Here is a 26,426-nt window from a genome sequence, read left to right on the forward strand (position 1 = left end):
TAGAAGGGAGGACAGGTGGGAGGAGAGGATACAAGGGGGTAGGGAAGGAGTTCAGGAGAAGGGGTGAATAAGAGGGGGATGGGAGAGGGGAAGAAGTGAGTGTGGAGAAGAGGGGAACGAGAGGGCAGGGAAGCGGGAGAGGAGGGGAGGTGAAGAAAGGAGAGGTGGAAGAAGAGAAGGGGTGAGGAGAGGGAATGAGGAGAGAGGGGAGAGTGGAGAGGTGAGGGGGAGAGGGGAGAAAGAGGAGAAGGGGAGGTGAAGGGGAGGAGAGAGAAGAGAGGGGGACAGGAGAGAGGAGAGACGGGAGGGGGAGATGAGACAGCGGTGAGGAGAGAGGGGAAAGGGGAAGAAGAAAGGGGAGAGGAGACAGTGATGAGGAGTGAGAGGAGAGAGTAGTGAGGAATGAGAGGAGAGGGGAGAGGAGAGAGGGAAGAGGAGAAAGAAGAGAAGGAGGAGGAGGAGAGTGGGATAAGAGAGGGGAGTGGGAGAGGGGAGATGGGAGAGGGAGAGCATCGGGGAGGAGAGGGGGGATGAGGAAGATGGGGAGGAGAGAGAGGAGAGAGGGAGAGGAGAGAGAGGGAGAGGAGAGAGAATGGGAGGAGAGGTGGATGGAGCGGGGAAGGAGAGAGGGGGGAGGTTAGGGGGTGTACGAAGAGGGGGAGGAGAGAGAGATGTAGGAGAGTGAGGGGCGAGGAGAGAGGGGAATGAGAGGGGGAAGAGAGAGGGGGAGGGGAGAGAGTGGGAGGAGAGAGGGGAAGGACAGAGAGTGGGAGGAGAGAGAGGGGAGGAGAGAGGGCGCAGAAAATTGGGGTGAAAGAGAGAGAGGGAGAGGAGAGAGAGGTGGAGGAAAGAGGGGCAGGGAGAATGAGGCAGACAGCAGCAGGGGCAAAGGAGGGTTTCAGAGGGGGGGAGGAGGAGAGTGGGTGAGGTGTGGGGGCGAGGAGGAGGAGAGCGGGGGGATGTTAGCGGGGAGAGAAGAGGTGAGGGGGAGTAGGTGGTGGCATGGAAAGAGGGAATAGACAGCAGGAGGCGTGGGAACAGAAGGAGGTGGCGAGAAGAATTCGGGAGGACAGAGTGGTTGAAGGTGGGGAGGAGGAGATTGGGTGAAAGACAGAAGTGCAGATGGGTAGGACAGTGAAAGTGGGGGCGGAAAACGAGGAGGGAATTGTGAAGACAGATGAGGGCAGGGTGGCAGAGGAGAGGGGAGTAGGATACTGGGGGAAAGAGAGGGGTGGAAAGATGGTTAGGAGAGTAACCCACATAGACCTTGCTCTGTCTGAACAGTTCATCTTACCCTTTGGGCAACTCCACTATGGCCAGTCCACCCAGACCTGCACACCATTGGACCGATTGAGGAAACCCATGCAGACACTGGGGAGAATGTACACACTCTACACAGACGGTTGCCTTGGGCAGGATTTGAACTGGGTCCCTGGCAGTGTGAGGCAGCAGTGGTAACCACTGAGCCACCGTGCGACCGTAATGAGAGAGAGAGAGAGAGAGAGAGATGAAGTGAGAGTGGGGGAAGAGAGAGTTGAGAGAGGGAGAGAAGAGTGAGGCAAGAGAGAGGGAGAGCGAAAAGAGATGGGAGAGAGAAGAGAGAGTGGAGGAGAGAGAGGGAGAAGAGGGTAGGAGGAGAAGAGGGGTGAAGAAGAGGTGGAGAAGAGAGCAGAAGAATGAGAGTGTGAAAGAGAAAACGAGAGAGGAGAGAGAAGCGAAAGAGAGAGCGACAGTGAGAGAGATAGAAAAGGCAAAAAGGGAACAAGTGACCCCCAGCCCACACTCTGTCACACTCAGACAGAGCTGAAAATGTGTTGCTGGAAAATCGCAGCAGGTCAGGCAACATCCAAGGAACAGTAGATTCGACATTTCAGGCATAAGGCCCTTCTTCAGGAATGAGGAAAGTGTGTCCAGCAGGCTAAGATAAAAGGTAGGGAGGAAGGACTTGGAGAAGGGGCGTTGTAGATGCGCTAGGTAGAAGGAGGTCAAGGTGAGTGTGATGGGCCGGAGTGGGGTGGGGGTGGAGAGGTCAGGAAGAAGATTACAGGTTAGGAAGGCAGTGCTGAGTTCGAGGTCGGTTCCGTCGACAGGTGCTGAGGAAGGAGATGTGGCTGTAGTAGCAAGTCTGTTTGAGAATGTGGCTGAAGAGCTTCTGTGCAGAGGAGATGACCTGGGGTGTGCAGTGAGCGAGGGAGGGACTCCCTCTGCAATCTTCTTCGTGACCTCTCTGCCCTCACCCCACTCTGGCCTATTACCCTCACCTTGACCTCCTTCCATCTATCGCATCACCAATGCCCCTCCCACAAGTTCCTCCTCCCTACCTTTTATCGTAGCCTGCTGGACACACTTTCCTCATTCCTGAAGAAGGGCTTTATGCCTGAAATGTCGAATCTCCTGTTTCTTGGATGCTGCCTGACCTGCTGCGCTTTTCCAACAACACATTTTCAGCTCTGATCTCCAGCATCTGCAGTCCTCACTTTCTCCTCACAGACAGACAGAGGCAGTAACAGGTCAATACTCCCCCTGTCAGCCCGCATGGCTTGAGGATAATGGCTGACTGAGCAATGTTCAAATACTCCCAGAATCTATTACCCAAGCCCCATCTACTCCCCAACCTAGTTCATCCTGTCAGCTCCCAACTACCTCCAACTGGAACACACCTCCCCCAGGTATGGGATACACCAACAATCACCTAAGACTTTGGTACAGATCGTCAGGGAGGATATGATGGAGAAATTGTATGCAGTGATTGGTAATGACTGAGGATGCAACACTCAAATGCCAATTATTTCCAGTTTGTGATGAATCGATTGATCAAGTCAGATCTAGAGTAAATGTTTCTTTGGCGTTTCCTGTCTATGAATCTTCTTCAAATATTCAAAGAAGTTTAATAAAGGCAGTGTCAGTCCAGGTGAGAAATCAGAGAGACAAATAATTCCCTTTGTTTGATACTTTTGTGTATATATCCTTCCTTGAAATCCTTGGAGAAAGAAGCTTCAAAGATCCATCACTATTAGGGCAGAGAGAAAAGAATAATCAAAATAAAGTAAGAAATTGTCTCTAAACATTAACATTATTTCTCTCTCCCAAAAGGTGCCAGTCCTATTGGGTTCCTCCTGCACCCTCTCGATAATTTCAGAAACTCGCATTATCCCTCCTCCAGGTCGAGGGTGATCAGTATACTCACAACAGAGATCATCATACATTGTGAAGGATGGGAGGGTCCAGAGAGGGGATAGGCTCATTCATTTACCAGTAAGATTAAGGAGTGATTTATGATGCAATGGAGCAACTGGAGTTGAAGCGAGATGCAATAGAGCTTATTGGCTTATAATTGGTATAGATAAGGAAGATGAAAACAAGATGTTCACATTAGCTGGGGGAAATGGACGAAGAAATACAAAAAATAAGTTTGTGGATAGATTGACAGGGAGGATTTGATGAAGTCGCTATATGGAAGAGATTCAATATCCACTGTATCTTAATGGATCTCATTTGGACTGAACAGCCTGAAGTTCTGTATTTAATTTTCAGATTCTGTCAAGCCGTGTGCTTGAATTATCCCAGTACCAGAGTCATAGTGATGTAGCTCAGGCAGTCATTTTGAACGATCTGGGTATCTTCTAATTCCCAGTTCCTTTCCCTCTGGGTGTTTGCAGACCCCTCAAGCTCTCTGACACTTTTGGTAATGAAAGCAGGAAAATTGGTGACAGACTCTGAAAACAGTGAGAGCTCCAGTTGTTCCACCGCCCTTCAGATCCCCGCTAACCTTCCTGCTTTAGGGAAATCGGCACGCCTGGTTGGTGACAGGCTGTATGACTCCAATGGTCAGCAGTGGGCTGAAAGATAAAGGTTGGTAGTTTGACACCATCCAGGTATGGAGCTTTGGTTGTTCCAGATCAGACTATGGGAATACTACCCTAGCTCCATTTAAACCGGAAAATCCATGGCAAGGTTGAATTGCAGCCCAAACCATTGATGATTCTGTGTTCCCTGGCTCCACACGGAGTAAGACAGGGACAAACACTGCTCTCTCCAGACCCCTGCTGTCAACAGACAGTGGCCACTGCAGCTCCCTGCACAGCCCTGGGACACAGCTTACAGAAACTCCCCCATCCCCACTCCCACCTCATGAATGGCGCTTCCCGTGTGAAAATCTTTACATTTAATACGGGAACGGTTGCAATCCAACCCCTGTCCCCAAGATGAGAAGCTGCAGGATTTTGTGATGAGAACAGTGTTATGAAGTTGAAGACGTGCCCTCCACCTTCAAATGAGAGTGAATGCTGTTCGGAACTGAGCGCTGACAAATACCTGTGATGACCAGCTCGCAGTCTCAGCCTGTACTGGAAAATTGGAAAGATGTAACGGTTGGCTGTGGAACAAGTCAGTTTTGCTTGGTAATTAAGAAACAATTCCAATTTTACCAATCAATTTAAATTATGCCTCAGAATACTAAAATTCAATCGCTCTTGAATTTAGTGTTTAGAAACACTGCAGAACCGGGTGCTTCCACGATGTTACTCCCACTGACCATTCCCCATGAAACATGCCCAGGTTCTCAGTTGAGGATTTTTGCTGGGAACCTTTGCCCCTTGGCTTTGAACCAGGCCGCCTGCCCAAGGAAAGCAAATGTGGTACTGTTTTTAGTGGAAGGATCAGAGTCCAGGAACTCCACTGTGACACAGAATGGCCATCAGTGCTGTACACATCTGTGCATATTCAAAACCAGTTTGGCGAACACTGTGAAAATGTTTCACACAGAAATGAAATGGGATTGTATTCCGTTTCATCACTCGAGCATGTATGAGCGAGCAAATTCAAAGCCAGGTTTGCTGACGTGAACAGCAAGTTACAAATCTCTGCTCATGTCAGTCTGAAAGGCTGCCATCGGGAATAAGGCTATTCTTGCCCGATTTTGAAGCGGGGAGTTTTCGTGTATGAGGTGACTCTAACAGCCACTACACTACAGGAAATATCCCCGCGAGCAGCTGGTGTTCAGAGTCGGCCAGCACTAAAATTTACAGCGGCTCAACGCTTCATCTTTCTGTTTCCAGGAGCTGGTTATTCTCCAGCGTAATTGGCATCATTTAAAAAATAAAATCACGTGAAATTGCTCACAAAATATAAACAAAGATGGTGTCAGGGATGCACAGTTTGGAATGACGGGCGAGCCTGAACATACTGGGACGTCTTACCCTTCATCGTCAGGCATGACCTTAAGGAAGGTTTGTCAACAGAAAAATTTGAGTTATTGATCTCTGCAATATGGGGCGAGTTAAAAACTGGAGAGCATAGGTTTAAGGTGAGACGGGTAAAATATAAAACGGAATGAGGCACCTATCCCACAGAGAAGGTTGTGCGTGTATGGAATCAGCGACCAGAGGAAGTGGAGGAGGCTCGTACACTCAGAAGATTTCAAAGGCAACCGGCTGAGCTTCTGGATAGGAAAGGTTTAGTGGGATAGGGGCCAGATGCTGGGAAATGGGAGTTTGTTTAAAATGCATTTTAAGAGACATTGAAGCATGAATGCTGTTCTGGGGACAGTGCGAGGGCAATCAGCCATAAACAGCTCCCAGATCCTTCAGAGCAATTCCAAACTGCACTCCCAAAATGTATTGGAAACTTGGTGCACCGCCACCTCCCGAAAAGCTCCGAAATGAGGGAAAAGAAAGAACTGAACATGAACGGACCATGAAAAGTTAAGAGATTCCCAAACACAGTCTCGTTTAGATTAATTTGCCCATCCGATCAACAATGCGGCAGTGCCTGCTTCCTCCATCTCCAGGGCAGAAGGGAAGGAAATAAAAGAAATTTAAGACCATATGACATCACAATGTAGTGGAATTATTTTCCCATTCGCCAGAACACCAAATAATGAGAAGTAAAGTCACTGCAGGATTTTGTTTCACAACAGCGATGCAATACCAATCTCCGTTCTGTTTCAGTGAAAACAGTGAATAACACAACTTGGCCGGAACATGATGCAGCAGTAGAACCGCTTGAGAACGGGGACATTTCATGTGGGACGCAAACGTGATCATAACAGCATAAACACTGACAGGATAGAGAGTGTGCACTCTACCAAATCAGAGGTACATTTCCAAAAGCAAAACCACATGGTTGTGTTGGAATTTAAACACAGCAGCATTTAACAGGCTGCAGTAAAACAAACAGCACACCCACAAAGGGCAGCGGTTGGATCTGAACTCGAGCCACCTGAGAGTTTGTAGGGAGAAAGCAGTTCCTTCGGTCACTTGGCCACGAAACCAGCCACAGCTGCAGGGCATTGTCTTACACCTTCCATGGTGCTCCTGTGAAACATTAGAAGCAAAGTCATAGGGAAACAGTTCTGTGATCCCTCTCCTGCTGGCACAGCTGCAGGGATATGACCAACTACAATATCAATCTCGCAACAAACATTCAATCCAGCCAAAAATCATTTGATAGCTGGAATCAAGCTTCTGAGATTTGCTAAAGCCACAAATGTAATGTCTGTATGAGAGACTGTATATTCGGATATGATTGGGCAAAGTAACCATGAGCTGCATGATATTGCTGGTATTTGGATTGTTGCTTTGGTAAATGATTTCGTCCTCTGCTCGAAACAGGACAACTTTCAGTTTTTGAGGATCTTAACAGAAGTCAAAAGGTGATTGCCCCACCCCACCCCAGAAGATGTCAAAGAGGTGCTAACTGCCCTTGAGTGCTCTTTGTTCTCGATGTGAAGAGCTCTCTGCCAGAGTCACCTTCATGTCTCTGGTTGCTGAGTGAAACACAAAGAAGGAGCCCCTCAATCCAGACAAAAATCAATGGTAAGCTGAGTCTACCTACTCAGACTCTTTTCAGCTACAAATGTTTCTGTGAGTGCGTGAGAGTATATGTTCGGTTACGATTTGGTCAAATCACCATGAGCTGCTTGACATTACTTCAATTTCGATTCTTGCTTTGCTCAATGATTGCTCGAAACAGGACAACTTTCACGTTTACATGGAACATGAAACACACCGGACAACAGGGAAAATGCACAAAGCTGAGCAGGCCGTGTTCCACATTATACCGTGCAGCATAGTTTCAGTCACTGTGTCTGTTTTGCAGCATAAGGGCCCCAAAGAATGTTCTCCACCCTAAAACCGGAGGTAGCATTACAATCCGAGAACGACAGATCACATTGTGAGGATGCTCTGACCTCGGGGCCAGTTCGAGATGCCACTTTCCTTGCCTTTTACCTTAACCGTGCAATTGGCTACAAGGATGTTCACACCTGGACATGAGCCACATCGATACCGACTGAGTTGGAAACCTGTGTGGGAATCGACAAGAAGCGACTCAATAAATCTTGCTAAATTCCATGGTGCTTATTAGAAATGAAGTTTCTGTTCACCTCAATTTAAAAGGCAGTTTCTGAACATAGTAACTGAAGTCAAAAGGTAATTATCTCACTCCACCCCAATTCCGGGAGAGGTGCTAACTGCACTTGATTGCTTTTTGTTCTCGATGTGAAGAGCTCTCCCGCATGAGTCACCTTCACGTCTCTTGGTGCTGAGTGACTTACAAAGAAGGAGTTTCACCAGAGCTGCAACTGCCTCACTTTCCCACTCGCCCTGCCCGTTTACAGTTTCCTGCTCGTCAGTGATTTAAAGAAAACCAAAAGGTTGCGATGTTATTCTGCAGCCTCTCTGTCAATTCCTCCGTTTCAGTTCCAACATGGCTTAGATCTCGGGGCTCACCTTAATACTAGCGACGCTATGAAATCACAAGTCCAGAGGTTCCTCTGGGAGTGCAATTTCTTTCATTGCTGTTGCTGATTGAATGAGTCACTAACGTGCGAACTGATCCAAACCATGATTCAGCACCTCTGCTGCCAATTCTCGCACGTTGAATAACGACAGAGAGTTTCCAAATGAGGCCTTGCAGAGACGACTTTGGTTTACATTTGACAGACAGACTAGTTCAGGAATCAGTGGTGCGCTGATCAGTAGCACCAGCGCATCAGCTTCTTCCCAGTCTTTGAAACGGTCCGCCTGCGCAAGGAATGCAAATGCCGGACAGTTTTTCGTGGAAGGGATCAGAACGCGGTAACTACACTCTCAACAGAATGACTTATGATCAGAACCAGGTTTTACAATGGTTCTGATCAGAACAAGCCTTTACAATGCTTTGCTCACTAATTAAATAGAAGTGCATCATATTTCACAAAGAGAGCAGATTTGTTCGAGCATTTTCGAAGGCAGATTTGCAGATGGGAGAGCAAGCAAGAAAGCTCCGTTCTTGTCCGTGTAAAAGGCTACAATTGAAGAACAACGCAGTTACTGCCCAGTTTAGCAAAATATATTGAGTCGCTTCTTGTCGATTCCCACACAGGTTTCCTATTCAGTTGGTATCGATGTGGCTCATGTCCAGGTGTGAACATCCCTGCAGCCAATTGCACGGTTAAGGTAAAAGGCAAGGAAAGTGGCATCTCGAACTGGCCCCGAGGTCAGAGCATCCTCCCAATGTGATCTGTCGTTCTCGGGTTGTAATGCTACCTCCGGTTTTAGGGTGGAGAACATTCTTTGGAACTCTTATTCTGCAAAACAGACACAGTGACTGAAACGATGCTGCACGGTATAATGTGGAACACGGCCTGCTCAGCTTTGTGCATTTTCCCTGTAGTCCGGTGTGTTTCATGTTCCATGTAAACGTGAAAGTTGTCCTGTTTCGAGCAATGGGTGAAATCATTCAGCAAAGCAAGAATCGAAATTGCAGTAATGTCAAGCAGCTCATGGTGATTTGACCCAATCATAACCGAACATATATTCTCACGCAGTCAAAGATACATTTCTGGTTGAAAAGAGTCTGAGAAGATAGACTCAACTTACCATTGATTTTTGCCTGGATTGATGGGCTTTCATTATCTGCTGCGAAATTGTCATTGTAGCCGGGCACATACCAGCTGCTGTGCGAGTCGGAGTGGGACGATGGAACCCTTTTCATGTGACTGAGCATGTATGGTTATGCACGAGCACAATTCGAAATGCAAGAAAATGCACGATCGCGCGGTCTGGTAGTGTGGCTGAGCGGTCTAAGGTGCTGGATACAGGTTCCAGTCCTGAAAGGGGCGTGGGTTCGAATCCCACTGCTGCCATTTCAGCTGGTCAGCAGCATTGTGAAAATGCTGCTTCCATCCCGGCAGCTTTGATGTTCCAGCGGAATTAACTGTGGTGCATTTTGTGAAGTCTCTCTGCTGTCATGATGGTGCTCGCCTCCCCTGCAGAAAATCGCGAACAGCTCAGCGCTTGGTTGACGTTCCAGGCAAGTTGAGCTTTTACTGGAACCGAATGGAGACTGTTATTTCATCGCTGTTGTGAAACAAAGTCCTGCGCTGAGTTGATTCATCGTTATTTGGCTTTCTGGCGAATGGGAAATTCTTTCCACTGAATATGTTATTGAATTTCTCCCATTTCCTTCATTTCCGTCCTGGAGACACCCGAAGGGAAAGGTAATCTAATCGAGACTGTGATTGGTGAAATTCATTTTTTTTTATGGCCCATACTTATTATATTATGGCTTTCTCTCTTTTCAGCATTGTCTGGGAAGTGGTGGTGCACTAAGGCTGCAGTATGTTTGAAAAAGTAGTTTGGAATTGCCCAGTTGTCAGTTGTGAGGTTACTTTATGCCTCATGCCCTCGGACTGTCTCACATTCAGCATTCATGCTTCGCTGTGTCTGAACATGCATTAGGTATGCCAGTTTTGTTTGTGTTCCGTGTTAAATGCTTTCTGTTTGCGATACGCTCAATACATTACGAGTTAACAGGGGTTCTGAGGTAACTTCCAGAGCAAAAACCCTCAACTGAGGATCTGGGAAAATTTCACGTAGTATGGTCAGTCACAGCAAAAGTAAGGAAGCAGTTCGTTTCTGCAGTGTTTCACAATACTACCTTTCCCGTGAGCAGTCGAACAGTCTAAATGATTGTGCTACAGACTGCGACGGCAAGCTCCGCTAAAAAGTAATCCTTTCAAACACAACGTTATTGGGGTACACCGCGTGGAAACAGATACTTCGGTGTATCTCATCCATGCTCACCACATATCCAAAGTTAAACAAGTCCCGTTCCCCAGCATTTGGCCTCCAACCCTCTAAACCCATCCTATCCAGAAACCGATCCGATTACCATTGCAATTTTCTGAGTGCAATAGCCTCCTCCACTTCCTCTGGTAGCTCATTCCATACACGCACAACCTTGTGCGTGGGAAATGTGCCTCAGGTCCTTTGTCAATTTCAGAGCACTCACCTTAAACCTATGCTCCCGAGTTTCCAACTCACCCTAGCTTGGGTAAAACACGTAAATACTCAGTTCAAAACCCTTCAATAAAATCATGTCGCAGCCGTTATGCTGCCGGGAAAATTGTCCCAGCCTATTCCACCTCACTCTACAGTTCAAACATTGACCACATCATTGTCTATATTTTGTCACCAATTTCACGTCTGTTTTTTTGTTAACTTTTTCAAGATGTCAATTACCCTGGATAACAACGAGCTATTGGAAAAAGAAAGGTGAAACGGAGAATGGCTTCAACTTTCAGTGCTGGATGCCACAGAGCTGCAGCGCAGGCGGCGCAGGCTTGTTTCTGTAGTGTAGTGGTCATCACATTCGCCTAACACACGAAAAGTCCCCAGTTGGAAACTGGGCGGAAACTGCTTTGTTGTTCAATTGCAGCCTTTTACACGGACAAGAACGGAGCTTTCTTGCTTGCTTTCCCATCTGCAAACCTGCCTTCGAAATCGCTCGAACAAATCTGCTCTCTTTGTGAAATGTAATGCAATTCCATTAAATTAGTGTGCAAAACATTGTAAAGGTTTTCTCCAAGCTGGGTCTGATCATATGCCATTCTGTTTCAGAGTGTAGTTCCCGCGTTCTGAATCTTCCACAAAAAGCAGTACCGCATTTGCATTCCTTGCGCAGGCGGGCCGGTTCAAAGACAGGGAAGAAGCTGATGAGCTGGTGTCACAGTGCACCACGGATTCCTCAACTGGTCTGTCTGACAAATGTACCCCAAAGTCGTCTCTGCAAGGCCTCATTTGGAAGCTGTCTGTCGTTATTCAACGTGCGAGAATTGGCAGCAGAGGTGCTGAATCATGGTTTGGATCAGTTCGCACGTTATAGTGACTCATTCAATCAGCAACAGCAATGAAAGAAATTACACTCTCAGAGGAACCTCTGGACTTGTGATTTCATAGCGTCGCTAGTATTAAGGTGAGCCCCGAGATCTAAGCCATGTTGGAACTGAAACGGAGGAATTGACAGAGAGGCTACAGAATGACATCGCAACCTTTTGGTTTTCTTTAAATCACTGACGAGCAGGAAAATGTAAACGGGAGGGCGAGTGGGAAAGTGAGGCAGTTGCAGCTCTGGTGAAACTCCTTCTTTGTGAGTCACTCAGCAACAAGAGACGTGAAGGTGACTCATGCGGGAGAGCTCTTCACATTGAGAACAAAATGCACTCAAGGGCAGTTAGCACCTCTTCCGCAGTGGGGGTGGGGTGAGTAGGACCTTCTGTTACTATGTTCAGAAACTGCCTTTTAAATTGACGTGAACAGAAACTGCATTTCTAATAAGCAACATGGAATTTAGCAAAATTTATTGAGTCGCTTCTCGTCGATTCGCACACAGGTTTCCAACTCAGTTGGTATCCATGTGGCTCATGTCCAGGTGTGAATATCCCTGCAGCCAATTGCACGGTTAAGGTAAAAGGCAAGGAAAGTGGCATCTCGAACTGGCCCCGAGGTCAGAGCATCCTCCCAATGTGATCTGTCGTTCTCGGATTGTAATGCTACCTCCGGTTTTTGGATGGAGAACATTCTTTGGAACTCTTATTCTGCAAAACAGACACAGTGACTGAAACGATGCTGCACGGTATAATGTGGAACACGGCCTGCTCAGCTTTGTGCATTTTCCCTGTAGTCCGGTGTGTTTCATGTTCCGTGTAAACGTGAAAGTTGTCCTGTTTCGAGCAATGGGTGAAATCATTCAGCAAAGCAAGAATCGAAATTGAAGTAATGTCAAGCAGCTCATGGTGATTTGACCCAATCATAACCGAACATATATTCTCACGCAGTCAAAGATACATTTCTGGTTGAAAAGAGTCTGAGAAGATAGACTCAGCTTACCATTGATTTTTGCCTGGATTGATGGGCTTTCATTATCTGCTGCGAAATTGTCATTGTAGCTGGGCACATACCAGCAGCTGTGCGAGTCGGAGTGGGACCATGGAACCCTTTTCATGTGACTTAGCATGTATGGTTATGCAGGAGCACAATTCGAAATGCAAGAAAATGCACGATTGCACTGTCTGGTAGTGTGGCTGAGCGGTCTAAGGCGCTGGATCCAGGTTCCAGTCCTGAAAGGGGCGTGGGTTCGAATCCCACTGCTGCCATTTCAGCTGGTCAGCAGCATTGTGAAAATGCTGCTTCCATCCCGGCAGCTTTGATGTTCCAGCGGAATTAACTGTGGTGCATTTTGTGAAGTCTCTCTGCTGTCATGATGGTGCTCGCCTCCCCTGCAGAAAATCGCGAACAGCTCAGCGCTTGGTTGACGTTCCAGGCAAGTTGAGCTTTTACTGGAACCGAATGGAGACTGTTATTTCATCGCTGTTGTGAAACAAAGTCCTGCGCTGAGTCGATTCATCGTTATTTGGCTTTCTGGCGAATGGGAAATTCTTTCCACTGAATATGTTATTGAATTTCTCCCATTTCCTTCATTTCCGTCTTGGAGACACCCGAAGGGAAAGGTAATCTAATCGAGACTGTGATTGGTGAAATTCATTTTTTTTTATGGCCCATACTTATTATATTATTTCTTTCTCTCTTTTCAGCATTGTCTGGGAAGTGGTGGTGCACTAAGGCTGCAGTATGTTTGAAAAAGTAGTTTGGAATTGCCCAGTTGTCAGTTGTGAGGTTACTTTATGCCTCATGCCCTCGGACTGTCTCACATTTAGCATTCATGCTTCGCTGTGTCTGAACATGCATTAGGTATGCCAGTTTTGTTTGTGTTCCGTGTTAAATGCTTTCTGTTTGCGATTCGCTCAATACATTACGAGTTAACAGGGGTTCTGAGGTAACTTCCAGAGCAAAAACCCTCAACTGAGGATCTGGGAAAATTTCACGTAGTATGGTCAGTCACAGCAAAAGTAAGGAAGCAGTTCGTTTCTGCAGTGTTTCACAATACTACCTTTCCCGTGAGCAGTCGAACAGTCTAAATGATTGTGCTACAGACTGCGACGGCAAGCTCCGCTAAAAAGTAATCCTTTCAAACACAACGTTATTGGGGTACACCGCGTGGAAACAGATACTTCGGTGTATCTCATCCATGCTCACCACATATCCAAAGTTAAACAAGTCCCGTTCCCCAGCATTTGGCCTCCAACCCTCTAAACCCATCCTATCCAGAAACCGATCCGATTACCATTGCAATTTTCTGAGTGCAATAGCCTCCTCCACTTCCTCTGGTAGCTCATTCCATACACGCACAACCTTGTGTGTGGGAAATGTGCCTCAGGTCCTTTGTCAATTTCAGAGCACTCACCTTAAACCTATGCTCCCGAGTTTCCAACTCACCCTAGCTTGGGTAAAACACGTAAATACTCAGTTCAAAACCCTTCCATAAAATCATGTCGCAGCCGTTATGCTGCCGGGAAAATTGTCCCAGCCTATTCCACCTCACTCTACAGTTCAAACATTGACCACATCCTTGTCTATATTTTGTCACCAATTTCACGTCTGTTTTTTTTTAACTTTTTCAAGATGTCAATTACCCTGGATAACAACGAGCTATTGGAAAAAGAAAGGTGAAACGGAGAATGGCTTCAACTTTCAGTGCTGGATGCCACAGAGCTGCAGCGCAGGCGGCGCAGGCTTGTTTCTGTAGTGTAGTGGTCATCACATTCGCCTAACACGCGAAAAGTCCCCAGTTGGAAACTGGGCAGAAACTGCTTTGTTCTTCAATTGCAGCCTTTTACACGGACAAGAACGGAGCTTTCTTGCTTGCTTTCCCATCTGCAAACCTGCCTTCGAAATCGCTCGAACAAATCTGCTCTCTTTGTGAAATGTAATGCAATTCCATTAAATTAGTTTGCAAAGCATTGTAAAGGTTTTCTCCAAGCTGGGTCTGATCATATGCCATTCTGTTTCAGAGTGTAGTTACCGCGTTCTGAATCTTCCACAAAAAGCAGTACCGCATTTGCATTCCTTGCGCAGGCGGGCCGGTTCAAAGACAGGGAAGAAGCTGATGAGCTGGTGTCACAGTGCACCACGGATTCCTCAACTGGTCTGTCTGACAAATGTACCCCAAAGTCGTCTCTGCAAGGCCTCATTTGGAAGCTGTCTGTCGTTATTCAACGTGCGAGAATTGGCAGCAGAGGTGCTGAATCATGGTTTGGATCAGTTCGCACGTTATAGTGACTCATTCAATCAGCAACAGCAATGAAAGAAATTACACTCTCAGAGGAACCTCTGGACTTGTGATTTCATAGCGTCGCTAGTATTAAGGTGAGCCCCGAGATCTAAGCCATGTTGGAACTGAAACGGAGGAATTGACAGAGAGGCTACAGAATGACATCGCAACCTTTTGGTTTTCTTTAAATCACTGACGAGCAGGAAAATGTAAACGGGAGGGCGAGTGGGAAAGTGAGGCAGTTGCAGCTCTGGTGAAACTCCTTCTTTGTGAGTCACTCAGCAACAAGAGACGTGAAGGTGACTCATGCGGGAGAGCTCTTCACATTGAGAACAAAAAGCACTCAAGGGCAGTTAGCACCTCTTCCGCAGTGGGGGTGGGGTGAGTAGGACCTTCTGTTACTATGTTCAGAAACTGCCTTTTAAATTGACGTGAACAGAAACTGCATTTCTAATAAGCAACATGGAATTTAGCAAAATTTATTGAGTCGCTTCTCGTCGATTCGCACACAGGTTTCCAACTCAGTTGGTATCCATGTGGCTCATGTCCAGGTGTGAACATCCCTGCAGCCAATTGCACGGTTAAGGTAAAAGGCAAGGAAAGTGGCATCTCGAACTGGCCCCGAGGTCAGAGCATCCTCCCAATGTGATCTGTCGTTCTCGGATTGTAATGCTACCTCCGGTTTTAGGATGGAGAACATTCTTGGGGACTCTTATTCTGCAAAACAGACACAGTGACTGAAACGATGCTGCACGGTATAATGTGGAACACGGCCTGCTCAGCTTTGTGCATTTTCCCTGTAGTCCGGTGTGTTTCATGTTCCGTGTAAACGTGAAAGTTGTCCTGTTTCGAGCAATGGGTGAAATCATTCAGCAAAGCAAGAATCGAAATTGAAGTAATGTCAAGCAGCTCATGGTGATTTGACCCAATCATAACCGAACATATATTCTCACGCAGTCAAAGATACATTTCTGGTTGAAAAGAGTCTGAGAAGATAGACTCAGCTTACCATTGATTTTTGCCTGGATTGATGGGCTTTCATTATCTGCTGCGAAATTGTCATTGTAGCTGGGCACATCCCAGCAGCTGTGCGAGTCGGAGTGGGACCATGGAACCCTTTTCATGTGACTTAGCATGTGTGGTTATGCAGGAGCACAATTCGAAATGCAAGAAAATGCACGGTTGCACTGTCTGGTAGTGTGGCTGAGCGGTCTAAGGCGCTGGATCCAGGTTCCAGTCCTGAAAGGGGCGTGGGTTCGAATCCCACTGCTGCCATTTCAGCTGGTCAGCAGCATTGCGAAAATGCTGCTTCCATCCCGGCAGCTTTGATGTTCCAGCGGAATTAACTGTGGTGCATTTTGTGAAGTCTCTCTGCTGTCATGATGGTGCTCGCCTCCCCTGCAGAAAATCGCAAACAGCTCAGCGCTTGGTTGACGTTCCAGGCAAGTTGAGTTTTTACTGGAACCGAATGGAGACTGTTATTTCATCGCTGTTGTGAAACAAAGTCCTGCGCTGAGTCGATTCATCGTTATTTGGCTTTCTGGCGAATGGGAAATTCTTTCCACTGAATGTGTTATTGAATTTCTCCCATTTCCTTCATTTCCGTCTTGGAGACACCCGAAGGGAAAGGTAATCTAATCGAGACTGTGATTGGTGAAATTCACTTTTTTTATGGCCCATACTTATTATATTATTTCTTTCTCTCTTTTCAGCATTGTCTGGGAAGTGGTGGTGCACTAAGGCTGCAGTATGTTTGAAAGAGTAGTTTGGAATTGCCCAGTTGTTAGTTGTGAGGTTACTTTATGCCTCATGCCCTCGGACTGTCTCACATTTAGCATTCATGCTTCGCTGTGTCTGAACATGCATTAGGTATGCCAGTTTTGTTTGTGTTCCGTGTTAAATGCTTTCTGTTTGCGATTCGCTCAATACATTACGAGTTAACAGGGGTTCTGAGGTAACTTCCAAGAGCAAAAACCCTCAACTGAGGATCTGGGAAAATTTCACGAAGTATGGTCAGTCACAGCAAAAGTAAGGAAGCCGTTCGTTTCTGCAGTGTTTCACAATACTACCTTTCCCGTGAGCAGTCGAACAGTCTAAATGATTGTGCTACAGACTGCGACGGCAAGCTCCGCTAAAAAGTAATCCTTTCAAACACAACGTTATTGGGGTACACCGCGTGGAAACAGATACTTCGGTGTATCTCATCCATGCTCACCACATATCCAAAGTTAAACAAGTCCCGTTCCCCAGCATTTGGCCTCCAACCCTCTAAACCCATCCTATCCAGAAACTGATCCGATTACCATTGCAATTTTCTGAGTGCAATAGCCTCCTCCACTTCCTCTGGTAGCTCATTCCATACACGCACAACCTTGTGTGTGGGAAATGTGCCTCAGGTCCTTTGTCAATTTCAGAGCACTCACCTTAAACCTATGCTCCCGAGTTTCCAACTCACCCTAGCTTGGGTAAAACACGTAAATACTCAGTTCAAAACCCTTCCATAAAATCATGTCGCAGCCGTTATGCTGCCGGGAAAATTGTCCCAGCCTATTCCACCTCACTCTACAGTTCAAACATTGACCACATCCTTGTCTATATTTTGTCACCAATTTCACGTCTGTTTTTTTTTAACTTTTTCAAGATGTCAATTACCCTGGATAACAACGAGCTGTTGGAAAAAGAAAGGTGAAACGGAGAATGGCTTCAACTTTCAGTGCTGGATGCCACAGAGCCGCGGCGCGGCCGGCACAGGCTTGTTTCTGTAGTGTAGTGGTCATCACATTCGCCTAACACGCGAAAGGTCCCCAGTTCGAAACTGGGCAGAAACTGCTTTGTTCTTCAATTGCAGCCTTTTACACGGACAAGAACGGAGCTTTCTTGCTTGCTTTCCCATCTGCAAACCTGCCTTCGAAATCGCTCGAACAAATCTGCTCTCTTTGTGAAATGTAATGCAATTCCATTAAATTCGTTTGCAAAGCATTGTAAAGGTTTTCTCCAAGCTGGGTCTGATCATATGCCATTCTGTTTCAGAGTGTAGTTACCGCGTTCTGAATCTTCCACAAAAAGCAGTACCGCATTTGCATTCCTTGCGCAGGCGGGCCGGTTCAAAGACAGGGAAGAAGCTGATGAGCTGGTGTCACAGTACGCCACGGATTCCTCAACTGGTCTGTCTGACAAATGTACCCCAAAGTCGTCTCTGCAAGGCCTCATTTGGAAGCTGCCTGTCGTTATTCAACGTGCGAGAATTGGCAGCAGAGGTGCTGAATCATGGTTTGGATCAGTTCGCACGTTATAGTGACTCATTCAATCAGCAACAGCAATGAAAGAAATTACACTCTCAGAGGAACCTCTGGACTTGTGATTTCATAGCGTCGCTAGTATTAAGGTGAGCCCCGAGATCTAAGCCATGTTGGAACTGTAACGGAGGAATTGACAGAGAGGCTACAGAATGACATCGCAACCTTTTGGTTTTCTTTAAATCACTGACGAGCAGGAAAATGTAAACGGGAGGGCGAGTGGGAAAGTGAGGCAGTTGCAGCTCTGGTGAAACTCCTTCTTTGTGAGTCACTCAGCAACAAGAGACGTGAAGGTGACTCATGCGGGAGAGCTCTTCACATTGAGAACAAAAAGCACTCAAGGGCAGTTAGCACCTCTTCCGCAGTGGGGGTGGGGTGAGTAGGAACTTCTGTTACCATGTTCAGAAACTGCCTTTTAAATTGACGTGAGCAGAAACTGCATTTCTAATAAGCATCATGGAGTTTAGCAAAATTTATTGAGTCGCTTCTTGTCGATTCCCACACAGGTTTCCTATTCAGTTGGTATCGATGTGGCTCATGTCCAGGTGTGAACATCCCTGCAGCCAATTGCACGGTTAAGGTAAAAGGCAAGGAAAGTGGCATCTCGAACTGGCCCCGAGGTCAGAGCATCCTCCCAATGTGATCTGTCGTTCTCGGGTTGTAATGCTACCTCCGGTTTTAGGGTGGAGAACATTCTTTGGAACTCTTATTCTGCAAAACAGACACAGTGACTGAAACGATGCTGCACGGTATAATGTGGAACACGGCCTGCTCAGCTTTGTGCATTTTCTCTGTAGTCCGGTGTGTTTTGTGTTCCGTGTAAATGTGGAAGTTGTCCTGTTTCCAGCAATGGGTGAAATCATTCAGCAAAGCAAGAATCGAAATTGAAGTAATGTCAAGCAGCTCATGGTGATTTGACCAAATCATAACCGAACATATATTCTCATGCAGTCAAAGATACATTTCTGGTTGAAAAGAGTCTGAGAAGATAGACTCAGCTTACCATTGATTTTTGCCTGGATTGATGGGATTTCATTATCTGCTGCGAAATTGTCATTGTAGCTGGGCACATCCCAGCAGCTGTGCGAGTCGGAGTGGGACCATGGAACCCTTTTCATGTGACTTAGCATGTGTGGTTATGCAGGAGCACAATCCGAAATGCAAGAAAATGCGCGGCGGCGCGGTCTGGTAGTGTGGCCGAGCGGTCTAAGGCGCTGGATCCAGGTTCCTGTTCTGTACATGGCGAGTTCGAATCCCACCACTGCCATTTCAGCTGGTCAGCTCCTCCGCCGCAGCATCGTTAAAATGCTGCTTCGATCCCCGCTGCGTTGATGTTCCAGGGGTATTTTGTGAAGTCTCTCTGCTGTCATGATGGTGCTCGCCACCCCTGCAGAAAATCGCAAACAGCTCAGCGCTTGGTTTACGTTCCAGGCAAGTTGAGTTTTTACTGGAACCGAATGGAGACTGTTATTTCATCGCTGTTGTGAAACAAAGTCCTGCGCTGAGTCGATTCATCGTTATTTGGCTTTCTGGCGAATGGGAAATTCTTTCCACTGAATATGTTATTGAATTTCTCCCATTTCCTTCATTTCCGTCTTGGAGACACCGGAAGGGAAAGGTAATCTAATCGAGACTGTGATTGGTGAAATTCACTTTTTTATGGCCCATACTTATTATATTCCTTCTTTCTCTCTTTTCAGCATTGTCTGGGAAGTGGTGGTGCACTAAGGCGGCAGTATGTTTGAAAGAGTAGTTTGGAATTGCCCAGTTGTTAGTTGTGAGGTTACTTTATGCCTCATGCCCTCGGACTGTCTCACATTTAGCATTCATGCTTCGCTGTGTCTGAACATGCATTAGGTATGCCAGTTTTGTTTGTGTTCCGTGTTAAATGCTTTCTGTTTGCGATTCGCTCAATACATTACGAGTTAACAGGGCTTCTGAGGTAACTTCCAGCAGCAAAAATCCTCAACTGAGGATCTGGGAAAACTTCACGAAGTATGGTCAGTCACAGCAAAAGTAAGGAAGTCGTTCGTTTCTGCAGTGTTTCACAATACTACCTTTCCCGTGAGCAGTCGAACAGTCTAAATGATTGTGCTACAGACTGCGAAGGCAAGCTCCGCTAAAAAGTAATCCTTTCAAACACAACGTTATTGGGGTACACCGCGTGGAAACAGATACTTTGGGGTATCTCATCCATGCTCACCACATATCCAAAGTTAAACAAGTCCCGTTCCCCAGCATTTGGCCTCAATCCCTCTGAACCCATCCTATCCAGAAACTGATCCGATTACCATTGCAATTTTCTGAGTGCAATAGCCTCCTCCACTTCCTCTGGTAGCTCATTCCATACACGCACAACCTTGTGTGTGGGAAATGTGCCTCAGTTCCTTTGTCAATTTCAGAGCACTCACCTTAAACCTATGCTCCCGAGTTTCCAACTCACCCTAGCTTGGGTAAAACACGTAAATACTCAGTTCAAAACCCTTCCATAAAATCATGTCGCAGCCGTTATGCTGCCGGGAAACTTATCCCAGCCTATTCCACCTCACTCTACAGTCCAAACATTGACCACATCCTTGTCTATATTTTGTGACCAATTTCACGTTTGTTTTTTAAAAATTTTTCAAGATGTCAATGACCCTGGACAACAACGCGCTATTGGAAAAAGAAAGGTGAAACGTAGAATGGCTTCAACTTTCAGTGCTGGATGCCACAGAGCCGCGGCGCGGCCGGCACAGGCTTGTTTCTGTAGTGTAGTGGTCATCACATTCGCCTAACACGCGAAAGGTCCCCAGTTCGAAACTGGGCAGAAACTGCTTTGTTCTTCAATTGCAGCCTTTTACACGGACAAGAACGGAGCTTTCTTGCTTGCTTTCCCATCTGCAAACCTGCCTTCGAAATCGCTCGAACAAATCTGCTCTCTTTGTGAAATGTAATGCAATTCCATTAAATTCGTTTGCAAAGCATTGTAAAGGTTTTCTCCAAGCTGGGTCTGATCATATGCCATTCTGTTTCAGAGTGTAGTTACCGCGTTCTGAATCTTCCACAAAAAGCAATACCGCATTTGCATTCCTTGCGCAGGCGGGCCGGTTCAAAGACAGGGAAGAAGCTGATGAGCTGATGTCACAGTACGCCACGGATTCCTCAACTAGTCTGTCTGACAAATGTACCCCAAAGTCGTCTCTGCAAGGCCTCATTTGGAAGCTGCCTGTCGTTATTCAACGTGCGAGAATTGGCAGCAGAGGTGCTGAATCATGGTTTGGATCAGTTCGCACGTTATAGTGACTCATTCAATCAGCAACAGCAATGAAAGAAATTACACTCTCAGAGGAACCTCTGGACTTGTGATTTCATAGCGTCGCTAGTATTAAGGTGAGCCCCGAGATCTAAGCCATGTTGGAACTGTAACGGAGGAATTGACAGAGAGGCTACAGAATGACATCGCAACCTTTTGGTTTTCTTTAAATCACTGACGAGCAGGAAAATGTAAACGGGAGGGCGAGTGGGAAAGTGAGGCAGTTGCAGCTCTGGTGAAACTCCTTCTTTGTGAGTCACTCAGCAACAAGAGACGTGAAGGTGACTCATGCGGGAGAGCTCTTCACATTGAGAACAAAAAGCAGTCAAGGGCAGTTAGCACCTCTTCCGCAGTGGGGGTGGGGTGAGTAGGAACTTCTGTTACCATGTTCAGAAACTGCCTTTTAAATTGACGTGAGCAGAAACTGCATTTCTAATAAGCATCATGGAGTTTAGCAAAATTTATTGAGTCGCTTCTTGTCGATTCCCACACAGGTTTCCTATTCAGTTGGTATCGATGTGGCTCATGTCCAGGTGTGAACATCCCTGCAGCCAATTGCACGGTTAAGGTAAAAGGCAAGGAAAGTGGCATCTCGAACTGGCCCCGAGGTCAGAGCATCCTCCCAATGTGATCTGTCGTTCTCGGGTTGTAATGCTACCTCCGGTTTTAGGGTGGAGAACATTCTTTGGAACTCTTATTCTGCAAAACAGACACAGTGACTGAAACGATGCTGCACGGTATAATGTGGAACACGGCCTGCTCAGCTTTGTGCATTTTCTCTGTAGTCCGGTGTGTTTTGTGTTCCGTGTAAATGTGGAAGTTGTCCTGTTTCCAGCAATGGGTGAAATCATTCAGCAAAGCAAGAATCGAAATTGAAGTAATGTCAAGCAGCTCATGGTGATTTGACCAAATCATAACCGAACATATATTCTCATGCAGTCAAAGATACATTTCTGGTTGAAAAGAGTCTGAGAAGATAGACTCAGCTTACCATTGATTTTTGCCTGGATTGATGGGATTTCATTATCTGCTGCGAAATTGTCATTGTAGCTGGGCACATCCCAGCAGCTGTGCGAGTCGGAGTGGGACCATGGAACCCTTTTCATGTGACTTAGCATGTGTGGTTATGCAGGAGCACAATCCGAAATGCAAGAAAATGCGCGGCGGCGCGGTCTGGTAGTGTGGCCGAGCGGTCTAAGGCGCTGGATCCCGGCTCCTGTACTGTACATGGCGAGTTCGAATCCCACCACTGCCATTTCAGCTGGTCAGCTCCACCGCCGCAGCATCGTTAAAATGCTGCTTCGATCCCCGCTGCGTTGATGTTCCAGGGGTATTTTGTGAAGTCTCTCTGCTGTCATGATGGTGCTCGCCACCCCTGCAGAAAATCGCAAACAGCTCAGCGCTTGGTTTACGTTCCAGGCAAGTTGAGTTTTTACTGGAACCGAATGGAGACTGTTATTTCATCGCTGTTGTGAAACAAAGTCCTGCGCTGAGTCGATTCATCGTTATTTGGCTTTCTGGCGAATGGGAAATTCTTTCCACTGAATATGTTATTGAATTTCTCCCATTTCCTTCATTTCCGTCTTGGAGACACCGGAAGGGAAAGGTAATCTAATCGAGACTGTGATTGGTGAAATTCACTTTTTTATGGCCCATACTTATTATATTCCTTCTTTCTCTCTTTTCAGCATTGTCTGGGAAGTGGTGGTGCACTAAGGCGGCAGTATGTTTGAAAGAGTAGTTTGGAATTGCCCAGTTGTTAGTTGTGAGGTTACTTTATGCCTCATGCCCTCGGACTGTCTCACATTTAGCATTCATGCTTCGCTGTGTCTGAACATGCATTAGGTATGCCAGTTTTGTTTGTGTTCCGTGTTAAATGCTTTCTGTTTGCGATTCGCTCAATACATTACGAGTTAACAGGGCTTCTGAGGTAACTTCCAGCAGCAAAAATCCTCAACTGAGGATCTGGGAAAACTTCACGAAGTATGGTCAGTCACAGCAAAAGTAAGGAAGTCGTTCGTTTCTGCAGTGTTTCACAATACTACCTTTCCCGTGAGCAGTCGAACAGTCTAAATGATTGTGCTACAGACTGCGAAGGCAAGCTCCGCTAAAAAGTAATCCTTTCAAACACAACGTTATTGGGGTACACCGCGTGGAAACAGATACTTTGGGGTATCTCATCCATGCTCACCACATATCCAAAGTTAAACAAGTCCCGTTCCCCAGCATTTGGCCTCAATCCCTCTGAACCCATCCTATCCAGAAACTGATCCGATTACCATTGCAATTTTCTGAATGCAATAGCCTCCTCCACTTCCTCTGGTAGCTCATTCCATACACGCACAACCTTGTGTGTGGGAAATGTGCCTCAGTTCCTTTGTCAATTTCAGAGCACTCACCTTAAACCTATGCTCCCGAGTTTCCAACTCACCCTAGCTTGGGTAAAACACGTAAATACTCAGTTCAAAACCCTTCCATAAAATCATGTCGCAGCCGTTATGCTGCCGGGAAACTTGTCCCAGCCTATTCCACCTCACTCTACAGTCCAAACATTGACCACATCCTTGTCTATATTTTGTCACCAATTTCACGTTTGTTTTTTAAAAATTTTTCAAGATGTCAATTACCCTGGACAACAACGCGCTATTGGAAAAAGAAAGGTGAAACGTAGAATGGCTTCAACTTTCAGTGCTGGATGCCACAGAGCCGCGGCGCCGCCGGCACAGGCTTGTTTCTGTAGTGTAGTGGTCATCACATTCGCCTAACACGCGAAAGGTCCCCAGTTCGAAACTGGGCAGAAACTGCTTTGTTCTTCAATTGCAGCCTTTTACACGGACAAGAACGGAGCTTTCTTGCTTGCTTTCCCATCTGCAAACCTGCCTTCGAAATCGCTCGAACAAATCTGCTCTCTTTGTGAAATGTAATGCAATTCCATTAAATTCGTTTGCAAAGCATTGTAAAGGTTTTCTCCAAGCTGGGTCTGATCATATGCCATTCTGTTTCAGAGTGTAGTTACCGCGTTCTGAATCTTCCACAAAAAGAAATACCGCATTTGCATTCCTTGCGCAGGCGGGCCGGTTCAAAGACAGGGAAGAAGCTGATGAGCTGATGTCACAGTACGCCACGGATTCCTCAACTAGTCTGTCTGACAAATGTACCCCAAAGTCGTCTCTGCAAGGCCTCATTTGGAAGCTGCCTGTCGTTATTCAACGTGCGAGAATTGGCAGCAGAGGTGCTGAATCATGGTTTGGATCAGTTCGCACGTTATAGTGACTCATTCAATCAGCAACAGCAATGAAAGAAATTACACTCTCAGAGGAACCTCTGGACTTGTGATTTCATAGCGTCGCTAGTATTAAGGTGAGCCCCGAGATCTAAGCCATGTTGGAACTGTAACGGAGGAATTGACAGAGAGGCTACAGAATGACATCGCAACCTTTTGGTTTTCTTTAAATCACTGACGAGCAGGAAAATGTAAACGGGAGGGCGAGTGGGAAAGTGAGGCAGTTGCAGCTCTGGTGAAACTCCTTCTTTGTGAGTCACTCAGCAACAAGAGACGTGAAGGTGACTCATGCGGGAGAGCTCTTCACATTGAGAACAAAAAGCAGTCAAGGGCAGTTAGCACCTCTTCCGCAGTGGGGGTGGGGTGAGTAGGAACTTCTGTTACCATGTTCAGAAACTGCCTTTTAAATTGACGTGAGCAGAAACTGCATTTCTAATAAGCATCATGGAGTTTAGCAAAATTTATTGAGTCGCTTCTTGTCGATTCCCACACAGGTTTCCTATTCAGTTGGTATCGATGTGGCTCATGTCCAGGTGTGAACATCCCTGCAGCCAATTGCACGGTTAAGGTAAAAGGCAAGGAAAGTGGCATCTCGAACTGGCCCCGAGGTCAGAGCATCCTCCCAATGTGATCTGTCGTTCTCGGGTTGTAATGCTACCTCCGGTTTTAGGGTGGAGAACATTCTTTGGAACTCTTATTCTGCAAAACAGACACAGTGACTGAAACGATGCTGCACGGTATAATGTGGAACACGGCCTGCTCAGCTTTGTGCATTTTCTCTGTAGTCCGGTGTGTTTTGTGTTCCGTGTAAATGTGGAAGTTGTCCTGTTTCCAGCAATGGGTGAAATCATTCAGCAAAGCAAGAATCGAAATTGAAGTAATGTCAAGCAGCTCATGGTGATTTGACCAAATCATAACCGAACATATATTCTCATGCAGTCAAAGATACATTTCTGGTTGAAAAGAGTCTGAGAAGATAGACTCAGCTTACCATTGATTTTTGCCTGGATTGATGGGATTTCATTATCTGCTGCGAAATTGTCATTGTAGCTGGGCACATCCCAGCAGCTGTGCGAGTCGGAGTGGGACCATGGAACCCTTTTCATGTGACTTAGCATGTGTGGTTATGCAGGAGCACAATCCGAAATGCAAGAAAATGCGCGGCGGCGCGATCTGGTAGCGTGGCCGAGCGGTCTAAGGCGCTGGATCCAGGTTCCTGTTCTGTACATGGCGAGTTCGAATCCCACCACTGCCATTTCAGCTGGTCAGCTCCTCCGCCGCAGCATCGTTAAAATGCTGCTTCGATCCCCGCTGCGTTGATGTTCCAGGGGTATTTTGTGAAGTCTCTCTGCTGTCATGATGGTGCTCGCCACCCCTGCAGAAAATCGCAAACAGCTCAGCGCTTGGTTTACGTTCCAGGCAAGTTGAGTTTTTACTGGAACCGAATGGAGACTGTTATTTCATCGCTGTTGTGAAACAAAGTCCTGCGCTGAGTCGATTCATCGTTATTTGGCTTTCTGGCGAATGGGAAATTCTTTCCACTGAATATGTTATTGAATTTCTCCCATTTCCTTCATTTCCGTCTTGGAGACACCGGAAGGGAAAGGTAATCTAATCGAGACTGTGATTGGTGAAATTCACTTTTTTATGGCCCATACTTATTATATTCCTTCTTTCTCTCTTTTCAGCATTGTCTGGGAAGTGGTGGTGCACTAAGGCGGCAGTATGTTTGAAAGAGTAGTTTGGAATTGCCCAGTTGTTAGTTGTGAGGTTACTTTATGCCTCATGCCCTCGGACTGTCTCACATTTAGCATTCATGCTTCGCTGTGTCTGAACATGCATTAGGTATGCCAGTTTTGTTTGTGTTCCGTGTTAAATGCTTTCTGTTTGCGATTCGCTCAATACATTACGAGTTAACAGGGCTTCTGAGGTAACTTCCAGCAGCAAAAATCCTCAACTGAGGATCTGGGAAAACTTCACGAAGTATGGTCAGTCACAGCAAAAGTAAGGAAGTCGTTCGTTTCTGCAGTGTTTCACAATACTACCTTTCCCGTGAGCAGTCGAACAGTCTAAATGATTGTGCTACAGACTGCGAAGGCAAGCTCCGCTAAAAAGTAAT

The 26,426-nt window shown here is 46.4% G+C and overlaps 6 non-coding genes across 6 annotated transcripts; all 6 read left to right on the top strand.

The window, feature by feature from the left end:
• Nucleotides 1-12,336: 12,336 nt before the first annotated feature.
• trnal-cag (transfer RNA leucine (anticodon CAG)) lies at nt 12,337-12,418 on the top strand. The gene has a single exon. It is a non-coding gene; the product is annotated as a tRNA-Leu (tRNA).
• Nucleotides 12,419-13,898: 1,480 nt separating this feature from the next.
• trnav-aac (transfer RNA valine (anticodon AAC)) lies at nt 13,899-13,971 on the top strand. The gene has a single exon. It is a non-coding gene; the product is annotated as a tRNA-Val (tRNA).
• A 1,655-nt stretch (nt 13,972-15,626) lies between these two features.
• Nucleotides 15,627-15,708, top strand: trnal-cag (transfer RNA leucine (anticodon CAG)). The gene has a single exon. It is a non-coding gene; the product is annotated as a tRNA-Leu (tRNA).
• A 1,480-nt stretch (nt 15,709-17,188) lies between these two features.
• On the top strand, nt 17,189-17,261 carry trnav-aac (transfer RNA valine (anticodon AAC)). Its single transcript has one exon. It is a non-coding gene; the product is annotated as a tRNA-Val (tRNA).
• A 3,210-nt stretch (nt 17,262-20,471) lies between these two features.
• On the top strand, nt 20,472-20,544 carry trnav-aac (transfer RNA valine (anticodon AAC)). The gene has a single exon. It is a non-coding gene; the product is annotated as a tRNA-Val (tRNA).
• Nucleotides 20,545-23,754: 3,210 nt separating this feature from the next.
• Nucleotides 23,755-23,827, top strand: trnav-aac (transfer RNA valine (anticodon AAC)). Its single transcript has one exon. It is a non-coding gene; the product is annotated as a tRNA-Val (tRNA).
• The last annotated feature ends 2,599 nt before the right edge of the window (nt 23,828-26,426 follow it).

This window comes from Hemiscyllium ocellatum (genome assembly GCF_020745735.1).
Source record: "Hemiscyllium ocellatum isolate sHemOce1 chromosome 17 unlocalized genomic scaffold, sHemOce1.pat.X.cur. SUPER_17_unloc_1, whole genome shotgun sequence".
NCBI classification, from domain to species: domain Eukaryota; kingdom Metazoa; phylum Chordata; class Chondrichthyes; order Orectolobiformes; family Hemiscylliidae; genus Hemiscyllium; species Hemiscyllium ocellatum.